Here is a 19,888-nt window from a genome sequence, read left to right as displayed (position 1 = left end):
CATTCCCAGGCTGCTCATGTGACTATCCAGGTAAGTCTTAAACGATGCCAGCGTGTCTGCCTCCACCACCCTACTTGGCAGCGCATTCCAGGCCCCCACCACTCTCTGTGTAAAAAACGTCCCTCTAATATCTGAGTTACACTTCGCCCCTCTCACCTTGAGCCCGTGACCCCTCGTGATCGTCACCTCCGACCTGGGAAAAAGCTTCCCACTGTTCACCCTATCTATACCCTTCATAATTTTGTACACCTCTATTAGGTCTCCCCTCATTCTGCGTCTTTCCAGGGAGAACAAGCCCAGTTTACTCAATCTCTCCTCATAGCTAAGACCCTCCATACCAGGCAACATTGGTAAACCTTCTCTGCACTCTCTCTAAAGCCTCCACGTCCTTCTGGTAGTGCGGCGACCAGAACTGGACGCAGTATTCCAAATGTGGCCGAACCAACGTTCTATACAGCTGCAACATCATGCTCCAGCTTTTATACTCTATACCCCATCCTATAAAGGCAAGAATACCATATGCCTTCTTCACCACCTTCTCCACCTGTGTTGCCACCTTCAAGGATTTGTGGACTTGCACACCTAGGTCCCTCTGTGTTTCTGTACTCTTGATGACTCTGCCATTTATTGTACAATTCCCCCCTACATTAGTTCTTCCAAAGTGCATCACTTCGCATTTATCCGGATTAAATTCCATCTGCCATTTCTCCGCCCAATTTTCCAGCCTATCTATATCCTGCTGTATTGTCCGACAATATTCTTCGCTATCCGCAAGTCCAGCCATCTTCGCGTCATCCGCAAACTTGCTGATAACACCAGTTACACCTTCTTCCAAATCATTTATATATATCACAAATAGCAGAGGTCCCAGTACAGAGCCCTGCGGAACACCACTAGTCACAGACCTCCAGCTGGAAAAAGACCCTTCGACCGCTACCCTCTGTCTCCTGTGGCCAAGCCAGTTCTCCACCCATCTAGCCACTTCCCCTTGTATCCAATGAGCCTTAACCTTCTTAACCAACCTGCCATGAGGGACTTTGTCAAATGCCTTACTGAAATCCATATAGGCGACATCCACGGCCCTTCCTTCGTCAACCGTTTTTATCACTTCCTCAAAAAACTCCACCAAGTTTGTAAGGCACGACCTCCCTCTTACAAAACCATGCTGTCTGTCACTAATGAGATTGCTCCGTTCTAAATGCGCATACATCCTGTCTCTAAGAATCCTCTCCAACAACTTCCCTACCACGGACATCAAGCTCACTGGCCTATAATTACCCGGGTTATCCCTGCTACCCTTCTTAAATAATGGTACCACATTCGCTATCCTCCAATCCTCAGGGACCTCACCTGTGTCCAATGAACATAGAACATTCCAGCGCAGTACAGGCCCTTCGGCCCTCGATGTTGCGCCGACCAGTGGAACCAATTTAAAGCCCCTCTAATCTGCACTATTCCAATGTCATCCATATGTTTATCCAATAACCATTTGAATGCTCTTAATGTTGACGAGTCCACTACTGCTGCAGGCAGGGCATTCCACGCCCTTACTACTCTCTGAGTAAAGAACCTACCTCTAACATCTGTCCTATATCTCTCACCCCTCAATTTAAAGCTATGTCCCCTCGTGCTGGCCAACACCATCCAAGGAAAAAGGCTCTCACTATCCACCCTATCTAATCCTCTGATCATCTTGTATGCCTCTATTAAGTCACCTCTTAACCTTCTTCTCTCTAACAAAAACAACCTCAAGCCCCTCAGCCTTTCCTCGTACGATTTTCCCACCATACCCGGCAACATCCTGGTAAATCTCCTCTGCACCCTTTCCAACACTTCCACATCTTTCCTATAATACGGCGACCAGAACTGTACGCAATACTCCAAATGCGGCCGCACCAGAGTTTTGTACAGTTGCAGCATGACCTCCTGGCTCCGAAACTCAATCCCTCTACCAATAAAAGCTAACACACCGTACGCCTTCTTAACAACCCTATCAACCTGGGTGCCAACTTTCAGGGATCTATGCACGTGGACACCCAGATCCCTCTGTTCATCCACACTACCAAGTATCTTACCATTAGCCCAGTACTCTGTATTCCTGTTCCTCCTTCCAAAGTGAATCACCTCACACTTTTCCGCATTAAACTCCATTTGCCACCTCTCAGCCCAGCTCTGCAGCTTATCTATGTCCCTCTGTAACCTGCCACTTCCCTCCGCACTGTCTACAACTCCACCGACTTTAGTGTCATCCGCAAATTTACTAATCCATCCTTCCACGCCCTCATCCAGGTCATGAATAAAAATGACAAACAGCAGTGGCCCCAAAACAGATCCTTGCGGTACACTACTAGTAACTGAACTCCAGGATGAATATTTCCCATCAACCACCACCCTTTGTTTTCTTACAGCTAGCCAATTCCTGATCCAAACCACTAAATCACCCTCAATCCCATGTGTCCGTATTTTCTGCAAAAGCTTACCATGGGGAACCTTATCAAACACTTTGCTGAAATCCATATACACCACATCAACCGCTTTACCCTCATCCACCTCTTTGGTCACCTTCTCAAAGAACTCAATAAGGTTTGTGAGGCACGACCTACCCTTCACAAAACCGTGCTGACTATCCCTAATCAAATTATTCCTTTCTCGATGATTATAAATCCTATCTCTTATAATCCTTTCCAATACTTTGCCCACAACAGAAGTAAGGCTCACCGGTCTATAATTACCAGGGTTGTCTCTACTCCCCTTCTTGAACAAGGGGACAACATTTGCTGTCCTCCAGTCTTCTGGCACTGTTCCTGTAGACAATGACGACACAAAGATCAAAGCCAAAGGCTCTGCAATCTCCTCTCTAGCCTCCCAGAGAATCCTAGGATAAATCCCATCCAGCCCAGGGGACTAATCTATTTTTACCCTTTCCAGAATTGCTAACACCTCCTCCTTATGAATCTCAATCCCAGCCTGCATCTCGGTACTCCCCTCGACAACACTGTCCCTCTCCAGTGTGAATACCGACGAAAAATATTCATTTAGTGCCTCTCCTATCTCTTCGGACTCCACGCACAACTTCCCACTCCTGTCCTTGACTGGCCCTAATCTTACCCGAGTCATTCTTTTACTCCTGACATACCTATGGAAAGTTTTGGGGTTTTCCTTCATCCTACCTGCCAAAGACTTCTCATGTCCCCTCCTGGCTCTTCTTAACTCTTTCTTTAGGTCCTTCCTGGCTAACTTGTAACTCTCAAGCGCCCTAACTGAGCCTTCACGTCTCATCTTTACATAAGTCTCCTTCTTCCTCTTCACAAGAGATTCAACCTCCTTAGTAAGCCACGGTTCCCTCACACGTCTGCTTCCTCCCTGCCTGACAGGTACATATTTATCAAGGACGCGTAGTAGCTGTTCCTTGAACAAGTTCCACATTACAATTGTGCCCATCCCCTGCAGTTTCCTTCCCCAACCTATGCCAGCTAAATCTCGCCTAATCGCATCATAATTTCCTTTCCCCCAGCTATAACTCTTGCCCTTTGGTATATACCTATCCTTTTCCATTGCTAAGGTAAACGTAATCGAATTGTGGTCACTGTCACCAAAGTGCTCACCTACCTCCAAATCTAACACCTGGCCTGGTTCATTACCCAGTACCAAATCCAATGTGGCCTCGCCTCTTGTTGGTCTATCTACATACTGCATCAGGAAGCCTTCCTGCACACACTGGACAAAAACTGACCCCTCTAAAGTACTCGAACTATAGCTTTTCCAGTCAATATTTGTAAAGTTAAAGTCCCCCAGAACAACTACCCTGTTACTTTCGCTCCTATCCAGAATCATCTTTGCAATCCTTTCCTCTATATCTCTGGAACTTTTCGGAGGTCTATAAAAAACTCCCAACAGGGTGACCTCTCCTTTCCAGTTTCTAACCTCAGCCCAAACTACCTCAGTCGACGAGTCCTCATCAAATGTCCTTTCTGCCACCGTAATACTGTCCTTGACTAACAATGCCACACCTCCCCCTCTTTTACCACCTTCCCTGCTCTTACTGAAACATCTAAACCCTGGAACCTGCAACAACCATTCCTGTCCCTGCTCTATCCATGTCTCCGAGATGGCCACAACATCGAAGTCCCAGGTACCAACCCATGCTGCAAGTTCACCCACCTTATTCCCGATGCTCCTGGCGTTGAAGTGTACACACTTCAAACCGCCTGCCTGCCTGCCAGTCTGGGCGATATTGTGCTGCAGTACCGGTATACAGCAGGCGAGGGAGCCTGTGAGCAGTACATTGCTGAAGGACCTGGTTAAAGTTCAGGACAAAGTCCCAGCCCCGCGACACGACGTCCCTGAAATTCTCCCGCAGATTTTTATCGAGAGGTCCAGCAGCCCGGACATACCGGCAGCCCCCTCTCCCCACCATGGTGTGTCTGAACAGAGGCCTGTGGATTACACCTGGCACAGTTTAAACTTTATTTATTCGTGTCACAAGCAGGCTTACATTAACACTGCAATGAAGTTACTGTGAAAATCCCCCAGTCGCCCACACTCCGGCGCCTGTTCGGGGACACTGAGGGAGGATTTAGCACAGCCAATGCACCCTAACCAGCACGTCTTTCAGACTGTGGGAGGAAACCGGAGCACCCGGAGGAAACCCACGCAGACACGGGGAGAATGTGCAGACTCTGCTCAGACAGTGACCCGAGCCGGGAATGGAACCCGGGTCCCTGGAGCTGTGAGACAGCAGTGAACCCGGGTCCCTGGCGCTGTGAGGGAGCAGTGAACCCGGGTCCCTGGCACTGTGAGGGAGCAGTGAACCCGGGTCCCTGGCACTGTGAGGGAGCAGTGAACCCGGGTCCCTGGCGCTGTGAGGCAGCAGTGAACCCGGGTCCCTGGCGCTGTGAGGCAGCAGTGAACCCGGGTCCCTGGCACTGTGAGGGAGCAGTGAACCCGGGTCCCTAGCGCTGTGAGGCAGCAGTGAACCCGGGTCCCTGGCGCTGTGAGGCAGCAGTGAACCCGGGTCCCTGGCACTGTGAGGGAGCAGTGAACCCGGGTCCCTGGCACTGTGAGGGAGCAGTGAACCCGGGTCCCTGGCACTGTGAGGCAGCAGTGAACCCGGGTCCCTGGCACTGTGAGGCAGCAGTGAACCCGGGTCCCTGGCGCTGTGAGGCAGCAGTGAACCCGGGTCCCTGGCGCTGTGAGGCAGCAGTGAACCCGGGTCCCTGGCGCTGTGAGGCAGCAGTGAACCCGGGTCCCTGGCGCTGTGAGGGAGCAGTGAACCCGGGTCCCTGGCACTGTGAGGCAGCAGTGAACCCGGGTCCCTGGCGCTGTGAGGCAGCAGTGAACCCGGGTCCCTGGCGCTGTGAGGGAGCAGTGAACCCGGGTCCCTGGCGCTGTGAGGCAGCAGTGAACCCGGGTCCCTGGCGCTGTGAGGGAGCAGTGAACCCGGGTCCCTGGCGCTGTGAGGCAGCAGTGAACCCGGGTCCCTGGCGCTGTGAGGGAGCAGTGAACCCGGGTCCCTGGCACTGTGAGGGAGCAGTGAACCCGGGTCCCTGGCGCTGTGAGGCAGCAGTGAACCCGGGTCCCTGGCGCTGTGAGGGAGCAGTGAACCCGGGTCCCTGGCGCTGGGAGGCAGCAGTGAACCCGGGTCCCTGGCGCTGTGAGGCAGCAGTGAACCCGGGTCCCTGGCGCTGTGAGGGAGCAGTGAACCCGGGTCCCTGGCGCTGTGAGGGAGCAGTGAACCCGGGTCCCTGGCGCTGTGAGGGAGCAGTGAACCTGGGTCCCTGGCGCTGTGAGGCAGCAGTGAACCCGGGTCCCTGGCGCTGTGAGGGAGCAGTGAACCCGGGTCCCTGGCACTGTGAGGGAGCAGTGAACCCGGGTCCCTGGCGCTGGGAGGCAGCAGTGAACCCGGGTCCCTGGCACTGTGAGGGAGCAGTGAACCCGGGTCCCTGGCACTGTGAGGGAGCAGTGAACCCGGGTCCCGGGCGCTGTGAGGGAGCAGTGAACACGGGTCCCTGGAGCTGTGAGGCAGCAGTGAACCCGGGTCCCTGGCGCTGGGAGGCAGCAGTGAACCCGGGTCCCTGGCACTGTGAGGGAGCAGTGAACCCGGGTCCCTGGCGCTGTGAGGGAGCATTGAACCCGGGTCCCTGGCGCTGTGAGGCAGCAGTGAACCCGGGACCCTGGCTCTGTGAGGGAGCAGTGAACCCGGGTCCCTGGCGCTGTGAGGGAGCAGTGAACCCCGGGTCCCTGGCGCTGTGAGGCAGCAGTGAACCCGGGTCCCTGGCGCTGTGAGGCAGCAGTGAACCCGGGTCCCTGGCACTGTGAGGGAGCAGTGAACCCGGGTCCCTGGCACTGTGAGGCAGCAGTGAACCCCGGGTCCCTGGCGCTGTGAGGCAGCAGTGAACCCGGGTCCCTGGCGCTGTGAGGCAGCAGTGAACCCGGGACCCTGGCTCTGTGAGGGAGCAGTGAACCCGGGTCCCTGGCGCTGTGAGGGAGCAGTGAACCCGGGTCCCTGGCGCTGTGAGGCAGCAGTGAACCCGGGACCCTGGCTCTGTGAGGGAGCAGTGAACCCGGGTCCCTGGCGCTGGGAGGCAGCAGTGAACCCGGGTCCCTGGCACTGTGAGGCAGCAGTGAACCCGGGTCCCTGGCGCTGTGGGGCAGCAGTGAACCCGGGTCCCTGGCGCTGTGAGGCAGCAGTGAACCCGGGTCCCTGGCGCTGTGAGGCAGCAGTGAACCCGGGTCCCTGGCGCTGTGAGGGAGCAGTGAACCCGGGTCCCTGGCGCTGTGAGGGAGCAGTGAACCCGGGTCCCTGGCACTGTGAGGGAGCAGTGAACCCGGGTCCCTGGCGCTGTGAGGGAGCAGTGAACCCGGGTCCCTGGCGCTGTGAGGGAGCAGTGAACCCGGGTCCCTGGCGCTGTGAGGGAGCAGTGAACCCGGGTCCCTGGCGCTGTGAGGGAGCAGTGAACCCGGGTCCCTGGCGCTGTGAGGGAGCAGTGAACCCGGGTCCCTGGCGCTGTGAGGGAGCAGTGAACCTGGGTCCCTGGCGCTGTGAGGCAGCAGTGAACCCGGGTCCCTGGCACTGTGAGGGAGCAGTGAACCCGGGTCCCTGGCACTGTGAGGGAGCAGTGAACCCGGGTCCCTGGCGCTGTGAGGGAGCAGTGAACCCGGGTCCCTGGCGCTGTGAGGGAGCAGTGAACCCGGGTCCCTGGCGCTGTGAGGCAGCAGTGAACCCGGGTCCCTGGCGCTGTGAGGCAGCAGTGAACCCGGGTCCCTGGCGCTGTGAGGCAGCAGTGAACCCGGGTCCCTGGCGCTGTGAGGGAGCAGTGAACCCGGGTCCCTGGCGCTGTGAGGGAGCAGTGAACCCGGGTCCCTGGCGCTGTGAGGCAGCAGTGAACCCGGGTCCCTGGCGCTGTGAGGGAGCAGTGAACCCGGGTCCCTGGCACTGTGAGGGAGCAGTGAACCCGGGTCCCTGGCGCTGTGAGACAGCAGTGAACCCGGGTCCCTGGCACTGTGAGGCAGCAGTGAACCCGGGTCCCTGGCGCTGTGAGGGAGCAGTGAACCCGGGTCCCTGGCGCTGTGAGGGAGCAGTGAACCCGGGTCCCTGGCGCTGTGAGGGGGCAGTGTTAACCACTGTGCTACCGTGCCGCCCCAGACAGCTCAGTAAGGATCAGGGAGCTTTTACTAACTGTGTGGATGAAAGGTAAAAAGGGGTCAGTGTTGAAGGTATTGAGGAAGTGGGAGGTTTGTGGAGTTTTGGTTTGAGTGAGCCACATTGCACACACTGCTGATATCAGCAGTGAAACAGATAACAGATACGTGTGTGAAAGAACACAAACCCTAACCCAGAAAACAACGTGACAGCAGGACAGAGAATGTCACTGCTGGGCAATATCAGCACACAGTGATCGGTGAATGGTCAATGATTAAAACTAACAGGAGAAGCTATCCCTCCTCTCCCCCCTCTCCCCCTACCCTCCCGCCCCCGGTCCGAGGAACATCAGCAGTTCCTGCTCCTCAGGGGCCCCTTCCCATGTTTCAGTCCGGGGTCCCGGTCTCCCAGCTCGATGTTGGGGTCGGTGTGTCTGGGAGACGCCCGTCTCTCTCAAGCACTGGAATTGTAATTAGCCCCTTTTCCCGAGTGGCAGAAGGGAGATTGTGTCCATCGCCATGTCCATTCTAGACTCCGGCTCGGGAGAGGTGAGGCTGGCCGGTCTCCTCCGTTCCCCGCCCACTGGGCTGAGTCTGGGACAAGGTGTGGATTCCAGGCCGACACCTGGATCTCAGTGAGATACAGGCCCTGTCCGGGACATTACCGTTCCCGGTAAACATGCGGGAACATTTGTGTAATACTGCACCCAGGTGATCAGCTATTGCCTCTCCCGCTGACACAGGCTCTGAATTGGCTTCATTGCTGCCTTTCCACCTTTGCCCCTTCCCTGGGTTTGGGAACAGCAGATGTCGCCTGGTGCGTTCAGCTCTGTCCATGAGTCTCCCTGCGGGTACTATTCCCGCACGTGGAGTTTTCCTGGATTTGAATATCCACCGGCAGAGGTTGGTGACTGTTGATGCTGCCGGCTGTTTTTTGAACCCTGGATGTTCTCTCTGCAAGGCCGCTCGACACCGGAGATTCCGTGCTGTCCCTGAAGTGTCGAATCCCGTTCGGTTTCACTGAACCGGAGAAATCCAGACTGGTGAAAACCGGTGGATTATCAGAGACCAGAACCTCTGGGATCCCGTGCTTCACGAATGAGGTGCAGAGTTTCTCTCTCATTACAGCTGAACACATCCAATGGACATCCAACCACTCGGAGTGAGAGTCCACTGTGCCCAAGAGGATCGAGCCCGTGACTGGGCTGCAGAATCCACGTGGTCTACCCGGCCATTCCCATGGGTGTTGGGGGGCTTCCGGTGGTAACTATTGTCCCTGTGGGCATTCCTGGCACTGACCCACTGGTACCGCGATACCCGCATTGGGGTTAAACTGGCCTTTCCATTTCCCCCGTCAGCACCAAGCGTTTCACTTTTGCTCGGACCAGCTCCTTCTGCGTCCAGAAACATTTATTTTGTGCGCCCACTGGGAGGATATCCAGAATGTTCTTGGTCGTTACTGCCTCTCCTACTTGGGGTACCATCCATCAGTGGGGTGTCTGCTAAAGGTAGCCTACTTAAGGCAGCTGCATTTACCAGTAGACCTCCTGGCTGGTTCCCAGCTGATAGTTGTAAGCTGCCAATAATAATACCCACTGCAGGATCTGAGCCAATACTGTCAGTGGGACCACTTTGTCCTCTCTCAGTGATTTGTGATCAGGGACAAACAGATATTTCTGTCTATACCGATACTGGTGAAACTTCTTCACTCCAATTATTACCGCCAACCCTTCTCGTTCCGTGTGGGCAGATTCCCTTTCCGCTGGAGCCCGGGTCCTGGAGGTATGAGCTATTGGCCATTCCTCTCCATTCTTCCAGCTGTGTGCTAACCCAACCCCGATGCCATATGGAGACGCATCACAGATTAGCACAAACTCTTTCCTGGTGTTGGAATATGTTAAGACACTCCATGATGACAGCTGTTGCTTTATTTTGTTAAAAGCCATGTTTGGATGATGGGATCATTCCAAACCGTGATCCTTTCTGAGCTTTGGGACCAATATACTTGCAGGGAGATTTGCTAGTGTTATTGGGGAGCGTTTAAACTAGATTTGCAGGGGGGTGGGAACCAGAATGCCAGAGCAGATAGTGGAGCAGGGGTAAAAAGACAGGTTAGTTCAAGCAAAATCACAAATGGAAGGGTAGAGTGTGGTGGAAATAATTTTTTGAGGTGTGTCTATTTCAATGCCAGGAGTATTGTGGGGAAGGCAGATGAGCTGAAGGCGTGGATAGACACATGGAAATATGACATTATAGCCATTAGTGAAACTTGGCTACAGGAGGGGCAGGACTGGCAGCTCAATGTTCCAGGGTTCCAATGTTTCAGGCGGGATAGAGGCAGAGGGATAAAAGGTGGGGGGGTGGCATTGTTGGTCAGGGAAAATGTTACAGCGGTACTCAGGCAGGATAGATTAGGGAGCTTGTCTACGGAGGCCCTATGGGTGGAGCTGAGAAACAGGAAAGGTATGACCACATTAATGGGCTTGTATTATAGACCACCCAATAGTCAGCGAGAACTGGAGGAGCAAATCAGCGGAGAGATAGCTGACAACTGCAAGAAACACAAAGTTGTGATAGTAGGGGATTTTAATTTTCCACATATAGATTGGGACTCGCATACTGTTAAAGGTTTAGACGGGGTAGAGTTTGTAAAATGTGTTCAGGAGAATTTTCTACATCAGTATATAGAGGTGCCAACTAGAGAGGATGCGATATTGGATCTCCTATTGGGAAATGAGTTAGGGCAGGTGATGGATGTGAGTGTGAGGGAACACTTTGGATCCAGTGATCATAATGCCATTAGTTTCAACCTGATCGTGGATAAGGATAGATCTGGTCCTCGGGTTGAAGTTCTGAACTGGAAAAAGGCCAAATTTGATGAAATGAGAAGGGATCTGGGAAGTGTGGATTGGCACAGGCTGTTCTCTGGTAAGGATGTAAATGGAAAGTGGGAGGCCTTCAAAGGAGAAATTTTGAGAGTGCAGAGTTTGTATGTTCCTGTCAGGATTAAAGGCAAAGTAAATAGGAATAAGGAACCTTGGTTCTCGAGGGAGATTGTAACACTGATTAAGAGGAAGAGAGAGTTGTATGAAATATACAGGCAGCAAGGAACAGATCAGATGCTCGAGGAGTATAAAAAGTGCAAGAAGCTACTTCAGAGGGAAATCAGGAGGGCTAAAAGAAGACATGAGGTTGCTTTGGCAGACAGAGTGAAGGAAAATCCAAAGAGCTTCTATAGGTATGTTAGGAGCAAAAGGACAGTGAGGGATAAAATTGGTCCTCTTGAAGACCAGAGTGGTAGACTGTGTATGGAACCAAAAGAGATGGGGGAGATACTAAATGGTTTTTTTGCATCTGTATTTACTGAAGAAACGGGCATGGAGTCTACGGAAATAGGGCAAACTGGTAGGGAGGTCATGGAACCTTTACAGATTAAAGGGGAGGAGGTGCTCGCTGTCTTGAGGCAAATCAGCGTGGATAAATCCCCAGGACCGGACAGGATATTCCCACGGACCTTGAGGGAAGCTAGTGTTGAACTTGCAGGGGCCCTGGCAGACATATTTAAAATGTCAGTATTCACGGGGGAGGTGCCGGATGATTGGAGGGTGGCTCATGTTGTTCCGTTGTTTAAAAAAGGTTCCAAAAGAAATCCGGGAAATTATCGGCCAGTAAGTTTGACGTCGGTGGTGGGCAAGTTATTGGAAGGTGTGATAAGGGATAGGATCTACAAATATTTGGATAGACAGGGACTTATTAGGGAGAGTCAACATGGCTTTGTGCGTGGTAGCTCATGTTTGACCAATCTATTAGAGTTTTTCGAGGAGGTTACCAGGAAAGTGGATGAAGGGAAGGCGGTGGATGTTGTCTACCTGGATTTCAGCAAGGCCTTTGACAAGGTCCCGCATGGGAGGTTAGTTAGGAAGGTTCAGTCGCTAGGTATACATGGGGAGGTAGTAAATTGGATTAGACACTGGCTCAATGGAAGAAGCCAGAGAGTGGTTGTGGAGGATTGCTTCTCTGAGTGGAGGCCTGTGACTAGTGGTGTGCCGCAGGGATCGGTGTTGGGTCCATTGTTGTTTGTCATCTATATCAATGATCTGGATGATAATGTGGTCAATTGGATCAGCAAGTTTGCTGATGATACAAAGATTGGAGGTGTCGTGGACAGTGAGGAAGGTTTTCAAAGCTTGCAGAGGGATTTGGACCAACTAGAAAAATGGGCTGAAAAATGGCAAATGGAATTTAACGCAGACAAGTGTGAGATATTGCACTTTGGAAGGACAAACCAAAGAACAAGAACAAAGAACAAAGAACAATACAGCACAGGAACAGGCCCTTCGGCCCTCCAAGCCCGCGCCGCTCCCCGGTCCAGGATTGAATCCTGAATCCAGGATCCCCGCCCAATTTTCCAGCCTATCTACATCCTAATATCCTATCCACCGAGCTGTCCCTCACAGCTACGATGCTTTGTTCATCACAACCTATTAACTCACCCCCACCCCCCCATTCCAGACCATGTGATCTCCAGGGAGAGGCGAAAACCCAGAGTGAAAACCCCAGGGCCAATATGGGGAAAAAAATAATCTGGGAAATTCCTCTCCGACCCCCTGTGGCGATCGAAACGAGTCCAGGAGATCACACTGGCCCTGATCGGAAAATGCTTCCCAACCCTATTCATTTCCACTTCTGCTTTACGAACACCATCTGAATTCCCTGCCCCCGAGACAGGTTCCCAACTATCCGCAGTCTCGCTCTGTACTGGCACCAGCAAGATGATCATAGAATGAAGCCTTGAAACGAGAAACAAAGAACAATTAGCCCGCGCCGCTCCCTGGTCCAAACTAGACCACTCTTTTGTATCCCTCCATTCCCACTCCGTTCATATAGCTGTCTAGATAAGTCTTAAACGTTCCCAGTGTGTCCGCCTCCACCACCTTGCCCGGCAACACATTCCAGGCCCCCACCACCCTCTGTGTAAAATATGTCCTTCTGATATCTGTGTTAAACCTCCCCCCCTTCACCTTGAACCTATGACCCCTCGTGAACGTCACCACCGACCTGGGAAAAGCTTCCCACCGTTCACCCAAACCAAAGTAGAACGTACAGGGTAAATGGTAGGACTCTGAAGAGTGCAGTTGAACAGAGGGATCTGGGAATACAGGTACAGAGTTCCCTAAAAGTGACGTCACAGGTGGATAGGGTCGTAAAGAGTGCCTTTGGTACATTGGCCTTTATAAATCGGAGTATCGAGTGTAAAAGTTGGAGTGTTATGGTAAGGTTATATAAGGCATTGGTGAGGCCGAATTTGGAGCATTGTGTACAGTTTTGGTCACCTAGTTACAGGAAGGATGTAAATAAGATTGGAAGAGTGCAGAGAAGGTTCACAAGGATGTTGCCGGGACTTGAGAAGCTGAGTTACAGAGAGAAATTGAATAGGTTGGGACTTTATTCCCTGGAGCTTAGAAGATTGAGGGGAGATTTGATAGAGGTGTATAAGATTTTGATGGGTATAGATAGAGTGAATGCAAGCAGGCTTTTTCCGCTGAGGCTAGGGGAGAAAAAAACCAGAGGGCATGGGTTAAGGGTGAAAGGAGAAAAGTTTAAAGGGAATATTAGGGGGGGCTTCTTCACGCAGAGAGTAGTGGGAGTGTGGAATGAGCTGCCGGATAAAGTGGTAAATGCGGGGTCACTTTTAACATTTAAGAAAAACTTGGACGGGTTCATGGATGAGAGGGGTGTGGAGGGATATGGTCCAAGTGCAGGTCAGTGGGACTAGGCATAAAATGGTTCGGCACAGACAAGAAGGGCCAAAAGGCCTGTTTCTGAGCTGTAATTTTCTATGGTTCTATGGTTCATCTGATGGAGGGGAACTAAGAGGGAGGCCGGTTTGGGATGAATATCACCAGCCCTAAAAACAAGCGGGACTCCTGGACTGAGTGGAGGCTGGGACGCCTTTAATCCCCTGTACCTGGTTCTCCAAAGGACGTTGTCCACTCTGTAACCCAGATAGATCACTTGAGGTGCCAAGGAAACGCATTCCTCCCTCTGGAAGCGCACTTGCACTGTTAAAAACTACCAAAGGACTTCCTCCAGGTTCTGCCTTTGACCCGGGATGGGAGCATCCACCTGAGGTTAACCCTGTAACCTGCTCTCTGTCGTTCTCTGGTGACACGGTAGCACAGTGGTTAGCACTGCTGCCTCAAGCACCAGGGACCCGGGTTCGATTCCCGGCTTAGGTCACTGTCTGTGTGGAGTTTGCACGTTCTCCCCGTGTCTGCGTGGGTTTCCTCCGGGTGCTCCGATTTCCTCCCACGGTCCAAAGATGCGCGGGTTAGGTTAATTGGCTAAATTGCTCCTTGATGTCAGGGGGATGAGCAGGGTAAATGCATGGTGTTACAGGGATAGGGTCTGGCTGGGATTGTGGTCGGTGCAGACTCGATGGGCCGAATGGCGTCCTTCTGCACTGGAGACTTCTATGATTCTATGAAAACCGCACAGGCCGACAATACCCCAAAGGGTTCCGATGTGGAGGCTCTTTAGAATATTGATGGGGGGATATTTCTACCAATCCCCATCCAGCTGCCATTGGAAATAAGCATGACTCAAATCTAATTTTGAGAATGAGAGTCCCTCTGCCGGCTTTGCAAATCGATCCAGGGGGATCAGGTATTTGTCCAGCTGCGAATAACAGGTTCAGTTCCCACAAAGGCGGACTGAACAATCGGCCTTCGTGACACGTGCTGCCCATTCCACACACAGGACAGGTTTTATCACACCTTCTTGTTCCAATCACTTACTTCCTGTTTCCACTTTTCCCTGAAAGCAAACGGAACCGGGTGGGTGGTGCAACATCGCGGGACTGAAGTCTGGATCAACATGCAATGTTGCTTTGCTTCCTTATATGACTTTGAGCTCTTCTGGCAGGGATGGACTTCTGAGGCTGTATAAGGCTCTGGTCAGACCCCATTTGGAGTATTGTGAGCAGCTTTGGGCCCCGTGTCTAAGGAAGGATGTCCCGGCCCTTGGAAAGGATCCAGAGGAGGTTCACAAGAATGATCCCTGGAATGAAGAGCTTGTCATATGAGGAACGGTTGAGGACTCTGGGTCTGTACTCGTTGGAGTTTAGAAGGATGAGGGGGGATCTTATTGAAACTTACAGGATACTGCGAGGCCTGGATAGAGTGGACGTGGAGAGGATGTTTCCACTGGTAGGAAAAACTAGAACCAGAGAGCACAACCTCAGGCTAAAGGGACGATCCTTTAAAACAGAGATGAGGAGGGATTTCTTCAGCCAGAGAGTGGCGAATCTGTGGAACTCTTTGCCGCAGAAGGCTGTGGAGGCCGGGTCATTGAGTGTCTTTAAGACAGAGATAGATAGGTTCTTGATTAATAAGGGGATCAGGGGTTATGGGGAAAAGGCAGGAGAATGGGGATGAGAAAAATATCAGCCATGATTGAATGGCGGAGCAGACTCGATGGGCCGAGTGGCCTAATTCTGCTCCTATGTCTTATGGTCTTCTGGTCTTCTTGGAAAACACCCAGGTATTTGAACAGGACTTCACCCAAGCGACAATTATCTAACTGGAAAATGGTCGCCCGATCCAGGTGGATTTCTATTGGCCAGTTTTGCCCCATTGGCCTTGGACCCAAGCCCTTCACTACCATTAACAGTGGCCCAACCAATTACTTTTCAGGAACAAAGGTCGTACCCACAGATCTCAGAGATTCCCCTGTACAAGTCTTCAATCTTGCCGAAGTCTTTATTCAGGATAAGGGTTGGAGTCCAGTGTGAATTTTGCTGAATGTTATTTCAGTGACCACAGACACGGCTGTGTCCTCGAGTGCCGACCCCCATTAATACTGGCCGTCCACTCACTCTTTATTGAATAGGTTCCGATTGGCTCATTGTGGTGCAGTTTAATTGATCCTGGTTGGGTGTAGGTGGAGCTGGATCTGAGAGCTCGTCCAGGTACCCCATCCTGGCCAGTCACTTTCCGTGGGTTGACCTTCAGGAAAGTTGCTCTGAGATCTGCAATGGTTTAAGGTGAGAGGGGCAAAGCTTAGAAGAGACGTGCGGGGAATGTTATTCACACAGAGGGTGGTGGGTGCCTGGAATGCGCTAAGAAGATTCACAACACCAGGGTAAAGTCCAATAGGTTTATTTGGTATCACGAGTGATCCTAGAACCATAGAACCATAGAAAATTACAGCTCAGAAACAGGCCCTTTGGCCCTTCTTGTCTGTGCCGAACCATTTTATGCCTAGTCCCACTGACCTGCACTTGGACCATATCCCTCCACACCCCTCTCATCCATGAACCCGTCCAAGTTTTTCTTAAATGTTAAAAGTGACCCCGCATTTACCACTTTATCCGGCAGCTCATTCCACACTCCCACCACTCTCTGCGTGAAGAAGCCCCCCCTAATATTCCCTTTAAACTTTTCTCCTTTCACCCTTAACCCATGCCCTCTGGTTTTTTTCTCCCCTTGCCTCAGCGGAAAAAGCCTGCTTGCATTCACTCTATCTATACCCATCAAAATCTTATATACCTCTATCAAATCTCCCTTCAATCTTCTACGCTCCAGGGAATAAAGTCCCAACCTATTCAATCTCTCTCTGTAACTCAGCTTCTCAAGTCCCGGCAACATCCTTGTGAACCTTCTCTGCACTCTTTCAATCTTATTTACATCCTTCCTGTAACTAGGTGACCAAAACTGTACACAATACTCCAAATTCGGCCTCACCAATGCCTTATATAACCTTACCATAACACTCCAACTTTTATACTCGATACTCCGATTTATAAAGGCCAATGTACCAAAGGCACTCTTTACGACCCTATCTACCTGTGACGTCACTTTCAGGGAATTCTGTTCCTGTATTCCCAGATCCCTCTGTTCAACTGCACTCTTCAGAGTCCTACCATTTACCCTGTACGTTCTTCTTTGGTTTGTCCTTCCAAAGTGCAATATCTCACACTTGTCTGCGTTAAATTCCATTTGCCATTTTTCAGCCCATTTTTCTAGTTGGTCCAAATCCCTCTGCAAGCTTTGAAAACCTTCCTCACTGTCCACTACACCTCCAATCTTTGTATCATCAGCAAACTTGCTGATCCAATTGACCACATTATCATCCAGATCATTGATATAGATGACAAACAACAATGGACCCAACACCGATCCCTGCAGCACACCACTAGTCACAGGCCTCCACTCAGAGAAGCAATCCGCCACAACCACTCTCTGGCTTCTTCCATTGAGCCAGTGTCTAATCCAATTTACTAGCTCCCCATGTATACCGAGCGACTGAACCTTCCTAACTAACCTCCCATGAGGGACCTTGTCAAAGGCCTTGCTGAAATCCAGGTAGACAACATCCACCGCCTTCCCTTCATCCACTTTCCTGGTAACCTCCTCGAAAAACTCTAATAGATTGGTCAAACATGACCTACCACGCACAAAGCCATGTTGACTCTCCCTAATAAGTCCCTGTCTATCCAAATATTTGTAGATCCTATCCCTTATCACACCTTCCAATAACTTGCCCACCACCGACGTCAAACTTACTGGCCGATAATTTCCCGGATTTCTTTTGGAACCTTTTTTAAACAACGGAACAACATGAGCCACCCTCCAATCATCCAGCACCTCCCCCGTGAATACTGGCATTTTAAATATGTCTGCCAGGGCCCCTGCAAGTTCAACACTAGCTTCCCTCAAGGTCCGTGGGAATACCCTGTCCGGTCCTGGGGATTTATCCACTCTGATTTGCCTCAAGACAGCGAGCACCTCTTCCCCTTTAATCTGTAAAGGTTCCATGGCCTCCCTACCAGTTTGCCCCATTTCCGTAGACTCCATGCCCGTTTCCTCAGTAAATACGGATGCAAAAAACCCATTTAGTATCTCTCCCATCTCTTTTGGTTCCATACACAGTCTACCACTCTGGTCTTCAAGAGGACCAATTTTATCCCTCACTGTCCTTTTGCTCCTAACATACCTATAGAAGCTCTTTGGATTTTGCTTCACTCTGTCTGCCAAAGCAACCTCATGTCTTCTTTTAGCCCTCCTAATTTCCCTCTTAAGTAGCTTCTTGCACTTTTTATACTCCTCGAGCATCTGATGTGTTCCTTGCTGCCTGTACATTTCATCAAGGATGAAGCTCTCCGTACTCCCGCAGTCAAACAAACACTTTCCGCGCGGCTGTTTACCTGGATGTCCATCATGGACCTGGCGAGCTGATGCGGATGAGACTGGTCCAGCTGGACCGCTGCCACCGTGGGTCCCGGAGAATCATTGACTGGTGTCCAAAATGGCGGCTCCCTTGTCTCGCATGCGGCCGACGGTGTCCAAGATGGCGGCCCCCTTGACTCCCACGCCGCCGATGGCGTCCAAAATGGCAGCTCCCTGGACTCACACGTGGTCGATGGTGTCCAACATGGCGGCTCCCTTGAGTCACACACGGCTGATGGCGTTCGGATTTTCGGTTCCCTCGGGTCGCACGCTGCGCTGTTTGGTTTCGAGGCTGACTTTGCCCTGCAGACTTTAGCGTAGTGGCCTATCTTTCCGCACCCAGAGCAGAACCTCCCTAGCCGGGCAGCGTTGCCAGGGGTGCTTCCCCAGACCGCAAAAATAGCACTTTGGGCCTGCAACAGCCGCAGCCGTCGTGTCGTTGGTGGGGCGCGGTGTGGCATAAGTCTGTGGCCCTCCTAGTACTGGGGTGGTAGCGGCCGTGAGGCCCACGATGTCGCGTGATCGGGTGCGTACGCCTCGAGGTTACGGGATGACACTTCTAGGGATTCAGCGAGCGTCACAGTTTTTGGTAGGTCTAGCCCACCTTGCTCTAGCAGTCGCTGCCGAATATAGTTGGGTGCGATGCCCGTAACGTAGGCATCGCGGATTAAGTCCTCCGTGTACTGCGCAGCAGATACAGCCTTGCAGCTACAGGCCCTGCCGAGCACCCGTAGTTCACGGAGAAACTGTGCGCTTGATTCTCCCGGCCGCTGTTTTCGGGTAGCCAACAGGTGCCTGGCGTAGACTTCGTTCGTCTGTTGGCTGTATTGGCTCTTTAAGAGCGCTAGCGCGTCCGCGTACATCCCTGCGTCACAGATGGTGGCAAAAACTGCGTCGCTTACCCGGCCATTGAGCACGTGCAGCTTGTCTGAATCGGACTGGACGGCAATGGAGGTGCCAAGGAAGGCTTCAAAACACTTCAGCCAGTGATTGAAGCTGTTGGCGGCCCCCGGCGCTTGCGGATCCAGGTTTAAGGTATTGGGCTTTAGAAGTTGCTCCATTCCGTTTTTTTTTCTCTTTGTGAATAAAATTGATGCGCTATCAATTACGATATGAGGACTCCAGCGAGTGAGCACTGCTGGTTCACAGCTCCAGAGACCTGCGTTCGATTCCCGGCTTGGGTCACTGTGTGTGGAGTTTGCACATTCTCCTCGTGTCTGCGTGGGTTTCCTCCGGGTGCTCCGGTTTCCTCCCACAGTCCAAAGATGTGCGGGTTAGGTTGATTGGCCATGCTAAAATTGCCCCTTAGTGTCCTGGGATGTGTAGATTAGAGGGATTAGTGGGTAAAATATGTTGGAATATGGGGGTAGGGCCTGGGTGGGATTGTGGTCAGTGCAGACTCGATGGGCTGAATGGCCTCTTTCTGTACTGTAGGGTTTCTATGATTTCTATGAGTGAAATTAACAGGCTTTTATTCACAAAGAACTGGAGCACACCCTTGTAGCTGACCTGGCCCAGACTGAGGCGAGGAGGAGGAACCATCACCTTTATACCTCGCTCAGGGTGGAAAGGGAGGAGTCTCAGGTGGGAAGGGAGGTGTCTCGGGCCAGGTGCAGCATGGGTGTGTCCAGGCATATACATGTAGTAACAGTGGGTCACCACAACGAGCTTTCAGAGCGCCGCTCCTTCATCAGGTGAGGAGGTGAGGGAAGCAGGCACATTAGCAATGTGTATCCTAATAGGATGCAAACAGAGGGATAGAAACCGTGTATCGGCCAGGCTTGGTGTGCCGAAGGGCCTTTTCCTGTGCTGTTTTGTTCTCTGCTCCCGTTAAACTGCCCCGGCATTCCTTGGCTATGGACTGGAAGTGGGAAGGAGCTGATATTTGATTTGATTTATTATTGTCACATGTATTAGTATACAGTGAAAAGTATTGTTTCTTGTGCATTATACAGACAAAGCATACCGTTCATAGAGAAGGAAAGGAGAGTGTGCAGAATGTAGTGTTACAGTCACAG

This window comes from Mustelus asterias, unplaced genomic scaffold (assembly GCF_964213995.1).
Source record: "Mustelus asterias unplaced genomic scaffold, sMusAst1.hap1.1 HAP1_SCAFFOLD_281, whole genome shotgun sequence".
NCBI lineage: Eukaryota > Metazoa > Chordata > Chondrichthyes > Carcharhiniformes > Triakidae > Mustelus > Mustelus asterias.
This window is presented reverse-complemented; position numbering follows the sequence as displayed.